Source organism: Oncorhynchus masou, chromosome 25 (genome assembly GCF_036934945.1).
Source record: "Oncorhynchus masou masou isolate Uvic2021 chromosome 25, UVic_Omas_1.1, whole genome shotgun sequence".
Lineage (NCBI taxonomy): Eukaryota > Metazoa > Chordata > Actinopteri > Salmoniformes > Salmonidae > Oncorhynchus > Oncorhynchus masou.
Window position 1 is genome coordinate 16,488,402 of NC_088236.1, and position 12,118 is coordinate 16,500,519.

The 12,118-nt window shown below is 43.5% G+C and overlaps 1 pseudogene; it reads left to right on the forward strand.

The window, feature by feature from the left end:
• Positions 1–12,118, forward strand: part of LOC135513594 (F-box/LRR-repeat protein 17-like) — a 558,551-nt pseudogene that overhangs the window by 352,791 nt on the left and 193,642 nt on the right.

The following is a 12,118-nucleotide window of genomic DNA, read 5'->3' on the forward strand; positions in this document are numbered from 1 at the left end:
CATCTTTGCAGGATGGCCACTCCTAGGGAGAGAAGCATCGGTGCTGAACTATCTTCATTTATAGACAATTTGTCTTACCGTGGACTGATGAACATCAAGGCTTTTAGAGATACATTTGTAACCCTTTCCAGCTTTATGCAAGTCAACAATGCTTAATCTTGGGTCTTCTTAGATCTCTTTTGTTCGAGGCAAGGTTCACAACAGGCAATGCTTCTTGTGAATAGCAAACTCACATTTTGAGAGTGTTTTTTATAGGGCAGGGCAGCTCTAACAAACATCTCCAATCTCGTCTTAATGATTGGACTCCAGGTTAACTGACTCCTGATAGCTTTTGGAGAAGTCATTAACCTAGGGGTTCACATAGTTTTTCCAACCTACACTGTGAATGTTTAAATTATGTATTCAATATATACAAGAAAAATACAATAATTTGTGTCTTATTAATTTAAGCAGACTGTGTTTGTCTATTGGTGTGACTTAGATGAAGATCAGATCTAATTGTATAACCAATTTATGCAGGAATCCAGATAATTCCAAAGGGTTCACATACTTTTTCTTGCCACTGTACTTTTAAACATTACACAGTCTATCATTAAGAGCAGGCCCAAACCCAGGGCTGGTGACCGCTGCCCTAGCAAGAGCGATCAGTACCCCTTTGAGTGTTTGTCTGAACTGAACTTTAACCCTACAGCCCTCTTCTACCTGCTCTGGAATAATATGCTGCTGTCTGCTTTTTCCCAGCAAGAAGACCTTGAGACCTCTCTCTCTATACTAACTTATGGTAAACATCCTTGGCAGGTATCCTGGGGGTAGGAGCGGTGAGCCATTAACCGAAAGGTTGCTGGATCGAATCCCCAAGCTGACAAGCTGTCATTCTACACCTAAGCAAGGCAGTTAACCTCCAACAGCCAATGACAGCAGACCCCCACACCTCCCTGATTCAGAGGTGTTGTGTTAAATGAGGAAGACATTTCAGTTGAATGCATTCAGTTGTACAACTGACTAGGTATCCCTCTTTCTCTGCCATTTACATTTTAGTTATTTAGCAGACGCTCTTATCCAAAGCGACTAACAGGTTAAGATCATTGCTCAAGGGCACATCAACAGATTTTTCACCTAGTCGGATTTGGGAATCGAACCAGCAACCTTTCGATTACCGGCTCAACACTCTTAACCACTAGGCTACTCAGTCATTTCTCCCTGATCATGTGCATCTGGAAGTGTGAGAATAGAGCGTGAGAGCGTCTATGCGTGTGTCTGTACGTGCGTCTGTCTCTGTGTGTGTTTCTGTGATTTGCTCTGTGTGTGGCTGGCATTATCTTGTTGTGGTGATGTGGACTAATGCATGTTATCTGTCCTCTTTAGAGGGCCCTGATAAGGACTGCCCTCCATGGTGCATAAAAAAAGGAAGCCCTTCTCTCACTCGTGTGTGTGTGTGTGTGTTTGTGTGTTCATCTGTATGCATACCATAAACGCACCTCTCTTGCTTTCTCAGTCTCTTTTTCTCCCTCCGTTCTCTTTCATTCAATCATTATCTCACATTGTTTGAATTCTCCTCCTGCTTCCCCTTACCACCCGCTCCTCTCCATACCATACTTATCCCTCTCTCTCCTTCCCCCACTCCACCCCTCTCTCTGTTCCCTCTTTCATCTGAAGGGTAGACTTTAAGCATCCTAGATGTTGAGAGATGTTGTTTCTCTGCCACTCCCCTCTGGTAGGCTCACAGGAATAGTGTGGGCCGCTGCTCTCCTGGTGAAATCTGTCTCTCTCTCTCTGTGTGTGTGTGTGTGTGTGTGTGTGTGTGTGTGTGTGTGTGTGTGTGTGTGTGTGTGTGTGTGTGTGTGTGTGTGTGTGTGTGTGTGTGTGTGTGTGTGTGTGTGTGTGTGTGTGTGTGTGTGTGTGTGGTCATGCTTACATATTTGTTTCCCCTACACACCGCCCTAGGGGGTAATGTAAATCCATACAATCTCCACTGGTTTTACAATCTCAGATTACTGAGTATAACAGAGACAGAGCAGTGTGGGTGATGGAAATATAAACACATTTTTATTTTCTAAGTCGGAAGTTTACATACACCTTAGCCAAATACATTTGAACTCAGTTTTTCACAATTCCTGACATTTAATCGTATTAAACATTCCCTGTTTTAGGTCAGTTAGGATCACCACTTTATTTGAAGAATGTGAAATGTCAGAATAATAGTAGAGAGAACGATTTATTTCCTTCATCACATTCACAGTGGGTCAGAAGAGTACATACAATCAATTAGTATTTGGTAACATTGCATTTTAAATTGTTTAACTTTGGTCAAACGTTTCGGGTATCCTTCCACAAGCTTCCCAAAATAAGTTGGGTGAATTTTGGCCCATTCCTCCTGACAGAGCTGGTGTAACTGAGTCAGGATTGTAAGGCCTCCTTGCTCGCACACACTTTTTCAGATGTGCCCACAAATATTCTATGGGATTGAGGTCATGGCTTTGTGATGGCAACTCAAACGCCTTGACTTTGTTGTCCTTAACTAGAAAGTCGGGGCACCACGAAAGAATGGTTATAGAGCTGATATCTTCCGAGTAAACTCTTAATGACTCCAACCTAAGTGTATGTAAACTTCTGACTTCAACTGAATACATTTAGAAGTTCATATCTTCATATGATGTGAACAACACATTTTTATTTTGTCAGGGACTTTTAAAAGATGACCGTTTTTCTGCGATATCTGCTACAGGTGTACTACACATATTCTAGCTAGACGTTGTTAGCGACTGTATTAACGACTATGGTAAACCTTAGTGTCTCACATTGATATGAGTTTTCTTAAGCTGGAGACAAACAAGATTATAAATACAGATCATGTAGTTAGTTACCTGTTCGCTCATTTGGGTTTTCTGGTGAGAGTAAATAATGCCAAAAGCATGGCACCTCATCTAAAGGTAGAAACTGACTGCCTGTCTGCCTATTTCTCTGTCTGTCTACCTCCCTGTCTGTCTGCCTGCCTCCCTGTCTGTCTGTATCCCTTCCTGCCTCTCTGTCTGTCTACCTTCTTCTCTGCCTGTCTCTCTGTGTGTGTGTGTGTGTGTGGTGTGTGTGTGTTGTGTGTGTGTGTGTGTTGCGTGTGTGTGTTTGTGTGAGTATATGAAGGTTCAGTCCTTCCACACCTCTGCATCATCACCCCTCATGTTCAACTCCACTACTACTGTATATTTGTTTCTGTCAGTTGGAGAACCCTCTTAAAATGCTTACATTGGCATGATGATTGAAAGTTATTGAACATATCTAATATTGTTATTGCCCAGATCCAAAACCCAATGCATACCAACAGTTTTATCTAACTTAAGTGTGTGTTCTCGCCTCAACCCCATCATCTCTTAACAAACCTTAAAAGGTGTATTTTAGGCTCTGTTAGTCCAGTCTAGTCCAGTTCAGGAGACTCAGTGTTTCTGCCTTGGCTTCCCCGCTCTCTTTCAGGCTTCTTGGTAATGGTACACACACACACACACACACACACACACACACACACACACACACACACACACACACACACACACACACACACACACACACACACACACACACACACGCTTGTCTCTTCCCCTCTTCCCCTCACACCTTCCCTATCCTACCCAATGTGGTCGTAATAAAGAGCTATTTCTCTATAGTGTGTCTCTTATTGCAGGGTTTTCTCCCCCTGGCATTAATATACCATTGATTTGGAGAGATAATAACACACTTTACGACTCTGTACTCAGCTGAGTGTGTGTTTATGTTTGTGTCTCAGTTAAATTATCTTTTTTTCTAGGCTCTGTTCAACATTTTATTTTCATTTCTCCCTCCAGGACAAAACACAGCACTTTATGAATGTTTCTCTGTGATATTGCTCTATCATTTTTCCAGGGTCAGGGGAAGATGGGTTTTACGGGTCACGGCTGTTGGCCATGGGCTGAGGGAAGAAAGGCTGTTTTGTGGTTAAAGTCTTTCAACTCAGGATTCTGAGCGGCTACTACCATCATCAGGTCTCATTGTATTTGTCACCCTAGATATCAAGCAGTCGACAGCACTCTATATAACTCCCCAAGGTAAATGAGAGACAGGTTCCAAACACAAACACACACCAGGGCATTAGAAGACTTTGTTTCTGAAAGTAAAATGCAACAACCTTTGTTTTGAGCATAATAAACCTATTGGTGGTGAAAAGCATGGCTATGTCGTTAATTATTAAGTCGCTCCGGATAAGAGCAACTGCTAAATGTCTCAAATGGAAATGCATACTAAGATTATAATACAAGGCCTGAATTTGTATGTCGCTATAGAAAGCTCTTACTGTACCACACACACACACACACACACATCCTTGCCGCATCCTCCTCAAACACACACACACACAGTCCGAGCACAGATCATAGGGTTTTTATGTTTCTATATTTTTTTCCTCTCTTCTTTTGCAATAATTGATTTGAGCATTACCAACTACATGTTCAAGGGCATCCCACAGAATCAACTAGGAATTTAAAACCTTGGAAGAGAGCGTCCTTAAAACCTCTTCGTAGAAATATGTCAAAAGTTTTTTTATAATCAATCCTCAGGTTGTTTTTACAATAAATAATTGATAATATTTCAACCGAGCAGTAGCCTTTTCAAGAGGAGAGCGAGAGAAAAGGTCTGCTCCAAGCTGCTCGCGCATGCAAAACTCTGGGGACACACAGCTATCCACTGACACAATGTGATCATTCTCGCTCATTCTTCAGAATAAAAGCCTGAAACTATGTCTTAAGACTGTCCACACCTTGTGGAAGCTATAGGGGAAGAAATCCGGTTGATATCCCTTTAAATGGAGGACAGGCTTGCAATGGAACAGAGAGGTTTCAAAATAACAGCGTTTCCTGGTTGGATTTAACTCAGGTTTTTGCCTGCAATATCAGTTCTTTTATACTCACACACAATATTTTGACAGTTTGGGAAACTTTAGAGTTTTCTATTCCAATATGCTAATTATATGCATATTCCAGCTTCTGGGCCTGAGAAATAGGCAGTTTCATTTGGGAACGTTTTTCATCCAAACATCAAAATACTGCCCCCGGTGATGAGTTGTACAGATTGCTTTACCCCCTGGAGAGCCTTGCGGTGCAGTTGCCGTACCAGGCGGTGATACTGCCCAACAGGATGCTCTCAAATGTGCATCTGTAAAAGTTTGTGAGGGTTTTAGGTGACAAGCCAAATGTTCTCAGCCGCCTGAGATTGAAGAGGTGGAGTTGTGCCTTCTTCAACACACTGCCTGTGTGGTTGGACCATTTCAGGTTGTCTGTGATGTGTACGCCAAGGAACGTAAAACTTTCCACCTTCTCCACTGCCGTCCTGTCTGTGGATAGGGGGACGCTCACTCCGCTGTTTCCTGAAGTCCACAATCATCTCCTTTGTTTTGTTGATGTTGAGTGAGTGGTTGTTTTCCTGACACCACACTCCGAGGGCCCTCACCTCCTCCCTGTAGGCTGTCTCGTCGATGTTGGTAATCAAGACCACCAAATCAAATCAAATGTATTTCTAAAGCCCTTCTTACATCTGCTGATATCTCAAAGTTCTGTAAAGAAACCCAGCCTAAAACCCCAAACAGCAAGCAATGTAGGTTTTGAAGCATGGTGGCTAGGAAAAACTCCCTAGAAAGGCCAAAACATAGGAAGAAACCTAGAGAGGAACCAGGCTATGAGGGGTGGCCAGTCCTCTTCTGGCTGTGCCAGGTGGAGATTATAACAGGACATGGCAAAGATGTTCAAATGTTCATAGATACCAGCAGGGTCCAATAATAATAATAACAGTGGTTGTCGAGGGTGCCTCAGGTCAGCACCTCAGGAGTGAATATCAGTTGGCTTTTCATAGCCAATCACTCAGAGTATCTCTACCGCTCCTGCTGTCTCCAGAGAGTTGAAAACAGCAGGGACAGGTAGCACGTCCGGTGAACAGGTCAGGGTACCATCCCCGCAGGCAGAACATTGGAGCAGAACTGGAGCAGCAGCACGGCCAGGGGGACTGGGGACAGCAAGGAGTCATCATGCCAGGTAGTCCTGAGGCATGGTCCTAGGGCACAGGTCCTCCGAGAGAGAGAAAGAAAGAATTAGAGAGAGAATATTTAAATCACACAGGACACTGGATAAGACAGGAGAAATACTCCAGATATAACATACTGACCCTAGCCCCCCCGACACATAAACTACTGCAGCATAAATACTGGAGGCTGAGACAGGAGGTGTCGGGAGACACTGTGGCCCCGTCTGACGATACCCCCGGACAGGGCGAAACAGCAAGGATATAACCCCACCCGCTTTGCCAAAGCACAGCCCCCACACCATTAGAGAGATATCTTCAACCACCAACTTACCATCCTGAGACAAGGCCGAATATAGCCCACAAAGATCTCCATCACATCACAACCCAAGGCGGGGCGCCAACCCAGACAGGAAGATCACGTCAGTGACTCAACCCACTCAAGTGGCGCACCCCTCCTAGGGATGGCATGGAAGAGCACCAGTAAGCCAGTGACTCAGCCCCTGTAATAGGGTTAGAGGCAGAGAATCCCAGTGTAGAGAGAGGGGGCGGCTGTTGTGTCGTCTGAAAACATGATGATTGAGTTGAAGGAGTGCAGTCATGTGTGAACAGGGAGGGCTGAGCATGCACCCTTGTGGGGGCCCAGTGTTGAGGATCAGCAAATTGGAGATGATGTTTCCTACCTTCACCACTTGGGGGTGACCCGTCAGGAAGTCCAGGACCCAATTGCACAGGGTGGGGTTAAGACCCAGGGCCTCAAGCTTAATGATGAGCTTGGAGGGTACTATGGTGTTGAATGCTGAGCTGTATTCAATGAACAGCATTCTTACATACCTTAAGGGAACATTTTGACATTTGCTGTATGGTTAGTGAGAAAGTCCATGTTGCAAATGTACGGTCCCTTACTACTAGTTTGTAAAATTCGCGGACGGCGTCGGGCCGAGCGGCAGGGCCGGACCTACCGGGAAGTCATCAAATGAACTTTGTCGGACATTCGGTTTCCGTTTTATAAAATAATCAAATTTTGGTCATTTTTCCGCTATCCCGGAAAATCCCACAAGAGGGCATAAGCAATCATATTGCAATTTGACAAAACATCACGAATCACGACGGGGCCTTATCTCAAAAACGGAAAATATTTCGAAGCCGAAACTTGGTGAGCGTAGGTTTGGCATAATGGGCAGTTGGCCCCGAACAAGATGGCGTCTAGGCTTCCACGGTTTTTGAGTTATGGCCATTTCTCTGGGATTAAAGGTCCAAAATGAAAATAGAGAAATTATTTTTCCACTTCACGTCAAAGTCAAGGAGCCTCCGGTGTCAATAAAAAAAAATCTGCCATTTATCTATCGTCATTTAAGAGAAATCGAACAATGACAGATTGGTGATGTTCAAAGATAGGGTTTTTTTTTCAACAGTTACAGATCCAGTTGCAGGGAGTTCATACAAATATTTTTTAAGTGTGCTGCGGAGCTCTGCAAGATTTCTGTGATTTTCTATGATTTTCTGAAATAACACACACTCACTAAACCCTCCGTAAATAACTCAGTTCTTAACTTAAAGACTTAAAACTCAGGATTCTGTAAAGGCATACCCCAATCAGGATATGAGTTTATTTATAGCTTCCTGTGCCAACAGGAAGTGCCTTAAATGGTGTCATAGTGGCTGTTTCCAAGGGTTAAAAAGGTCAGATCTTTTCAAAACTTCATATGTGTGACTAAGTAACCCTCCTGAAATCAGTCATTTCTAACCAAACAGATGTCAAAGAAAAGCTCTCACGCACACACCGCAAGGATGGAGTGACAAAGTGCGGTGCTTAAAGACACAGAGAGCAGGCAATGGCATTACCATAATCCCTAGGCCGTGCCGAGTTCAACGAGATATCCCGCTTGACCGTAGCTCGCTCGGTCTAAGCGCAGCGACCATTAGAAAAGTAGGCCCAAAATGAAGCCTGCCCCACAATGTCATTTGCTTTTGGGTGACAGTGAGAGAACCGTTAGGGTGAGAAACACAACCGTGTGGCATTAACCCTTAACATTTAAAAGAAGGTGTTTATATCAAACAGTTTGCATTGACTTCTCTCCCCATAGGAATACATTGCCTGCTCCTCTAAATTCAACCTGAGGCCTATGTGGGTTATGAATGCCTTATGAACCTGTCTTTTATGACAGTCCATCAGGACACTATGAGGTCTACCTGTGTCGATTCTAAGCTTCTTGGACCAACCGGAAGTGGTTAAAATCACCCTAAAAGTGTGTATCCATACCCTGCCTGCAGTTTGATAGACATAGTGCATTCAACCCTGTGTAAATCAGTAATTTCTTAACGTAAAGACTTAAAACTCAGGATTCTGTAAAAGCATAACCCAATGAGGATATGTGTTGACTTATAGCTTCCTGTGCCAACCGGAAGTGCCATAATTAGTGTCTCATGGGCTGTTTCGAAGGGTTAAAAAAATCAGATCTGTCCAAAACTTCATATGTGTGATTAGGCAACCCCAAGAACTGTAAATCAGTCATTTTTCCCATAAAAAAACAAAGGAAAACTAAATCACACAGACACACAACTTGGAAGGAGGGACGTATTGGGATGCGTAGAGACAGACAGTTCCTCCAATAGTTAGCTTTGTTCGAGCTAAAAAAGAACCGTCAGACCTAGAGTTCCGAAACTTTAGAAACCTGTTCTAGACCTCAGGTTGATAGTGTGTGGTGAGTTGGGTGGCTCTAGAAGGTTCTCGGACCGAGAAACAGCCTCGTACATTTGCATCCTTATGAACCTGTCTTCTATGACAGTCCATCAGACCACTATGAGGTCTACCTGTGTCGATTCTAAGCTTCCTGGAGCAACCGGAAGTGGTTAAATTCACCCAAAAGGTATTTGGATGTTCATAACCTGCAAAGGTGAAAATGACTGCATTCAACCCTGTGTAGATCAGTCAATTCCCAACTTAAAGACTTAAAACTCAGGATTCTGTAAGAGGCTACCTCAGTCAAGACATGTGTTTACCTATAGCTTCCTGTGCCAACCGAAAGTGCCTTTAATTGGGTCACACTGTCTGTTTTGAAGGGTTAGAAAAGTCACATCTTTCCAAAACTTCATATGTGTGACTAGGTAACCCTCGTGAACTGTAAATCAGTCATTTCTCCCAACAGATCTCAAAGAAAAGCTCTCACACACACGCACAGCAAGGATGGAGTGAAAAAGTGTGGTGCTCATAGACACAGAGAGCAGGCAATGGCATAAACATAATCTCTAGGCCGTGCCGAGTTCAACGAGATATCCCGCTTGACCGTAGCTCGCTCGATCTGACGCAGCGACCATGAGAAAAGTAGGCCCAAAATGAAGCCTGCACCACAACATCATTTGCTTTTGGGTGACAGCGGCGGAACCGTTAGGTTTAGAAGGACAATTCAACCACAGGAATGTTCCTAAGGTCCTTCCGATCCGTGCAAGCCTAACTTTGACCGTGTGGCATTAACCCTTAACAGTAAAACAGGGTTTTTTCATCTCATAGAATACAATGATATCTCTCCCCATAGGAATACATTGCCTGCTCCCCTACATTCAACCTGGAGCCTATATGGGTTATGAATGCCGTATGAACCTGTCTTTGGTACCAGTCCATCAGGCCACTATGAGGTCTACCTGTGTTGGTTCTAAGCTTCCTGGACGAACCGGAAGTGGTTAAAATCGCCCTACAAGTGTATATCCATACCCTGCCTGCAGTTTGATAGACATAGTGCATTCAACCCTATTTAAATCAGTCAGTTCTTAACGTATAGACTTAAAACTCAGGATTCTGTAAAAGCATACCCCATTGAGGATATTCGTTGAGTTATAGCTTCCTGGGCCAACCAGAAGTGCCATAATTGATGTCTCAGGGGCTGTTTCGAGGGGTTAAAAAAATCGTATCTTTCCAAAACTTCATATATGTGATTAGACAACCCCCATGAACTGTAAATCAGTCATTTTTCCCGTAAAATTTCAAAGGAAAACTAAATCACACACACACACAGCTTGGAAGAAGGGACCCATTGGGGTGCGTAGAGACATACACCGCCTGCATTAGTTAACCTTGTTGGAACTTTTAAAGAGCCGTCAGACCTAGAGTTCCGAAACTTTAGAATCCTGTTCTAGACCTCAGGTCGATAGTGCGTGGTGAGTTACGTCGCTCTAGAAGGTTCTCGGACCGAGAAACAGCCTCATACATTTGCAATGACTTCAATTCATTTTTGCATCACGAAAATGTCGACATTTAGAAATGTCCCAGAGTCACAAGACTAGGTGCGTTGTGACCGTCTTGGCCCATAGAGACAGAACCCAACGTTTCTGTCCGATAGCTCATTCAAGGACCGCGTAGCAAGTCATGGAAAAAAGTGGATTTTCAGCACCAATTAGGGTTTTGCTCGGACACCAAATGACCTATTGAGCCAAAACTTGGGATTCGGGGTCGCCTCAACTAGGCCTACACATAACATAAGAAATGGACCCGCAGCTAGAACGTAACTATGTGTTTTATGTTTTTTTTATGGTTTGAACCGAAGGCGTTGTGAATTTTGGGCCAGCTCTGAAGTATGTGATAGTTGGCTACTAAACGAGTTGGAAAAAGTGGGTTTGGTGTCAGTTTGTATCAGTTTGGTGTCAGAATGATATCTAATTGACTGATGGACGGTGACTTGATGGTGACTCTTGTCCATTTGCAATATGTTTAAACAGTGAGGTACCATCACCAAAAGTGTCATTCTGAAATCAACCCTAACGAGCGATGGAGAGGTACCAGAATCACTGCCCAGCCATCCCGAGTTCATCGGGCCTGTCAATTTCGCATTCCTGCAGGATTTTCATAGCATGACAAATTCGTGATGGTAAATGCCCATTGAACCATATTGCAAATGCACAGTGACTTTGCAAAAGTGAGAAAACATAAACAAATGGACATAATGAAATCAACACAACTATCACTGCCAGGCCATCCTGTGTTCACCAGGCCAGTCAATTTAGCATTTTTGCATGATTTTTGAGCATGACAAATTTGTGATGGTAAATGCCCATTGAAACATATTGCAAATGCACGTGCATTTGCAATATGATTCTATAGTGAAAAAAACATCACCAAATGGACATGATGAAATCAACACAACGAATGGTGGAAATGAACAACAATCACTGCCCGGCCATCCCGAGTTCATCAGGACAGTCAATTTTGCATTTCTGCAGGATTTTTGAGCATGTCAAATTTCTTATGACATTTGGCCCCCACAAAACATATGCCTTATGCACAAGTAAAAAAATTAAAAATAAATTATGATAATAAAATATGACTAAAGTATGTTGATACAGTTCTTACACTTGTGTAATTGACAAAAGAAAAAAAAAGAAAGAATTTCGAAAAACGGTCCAGAAAGCACTTTTTTAAGGGGTGATAAGTTTTTGACAAAAAATTCATTTTTTCAAAATTTTGCTTTTGGATGTTGACTTGGGGTACATTTCCAATATGAAAAACCATGGTGGAGCGCACACGCCACCTGTGTTTCAACTGGCATTTGCCATATGGCATTTGCAATACATTTTGCATGAATCAACGCCGAATTGGGTGGTATTGGACACCGTGTATATGGTTTGTCCTATGCCAATGTTTTCCCATTAATATTTGTCCATTTCCAGGGGGTATTCCCTTACATAGGTATTCTTCTTGTCCAGATGGAATAGGGCAGTGTGATGGCGATTGCATCGTCTGTGGACCTATTGGGGCAGTAAGCATATTGAAGTGGGTTTAGGGTGGCAGGTAAGGTGGAGGTGATATGATCCTTGACTAGTCTCTCATAGCACTTCATGATGACAGAAGTGGTCGTTCAGTTACCTTTGCCTTCTTGGGTACAGGAACAATGGAGGCCATCTTGAAGCATGTGGGGACTGCAGACTGGGCTGGGATTGATTGAATGTGTCCATGAACACACCAGCCAGCTGGTCCGTGCATGCTCTGAGTACGCGGCTAGGGATGCCGTCTGGGCCGGAAGCCTTGCGGGGGTTAACACGTTTAAATGTCTTACTCACGTCTGCCACGGAGAAGAAGGCCCCGCAGTCCTTG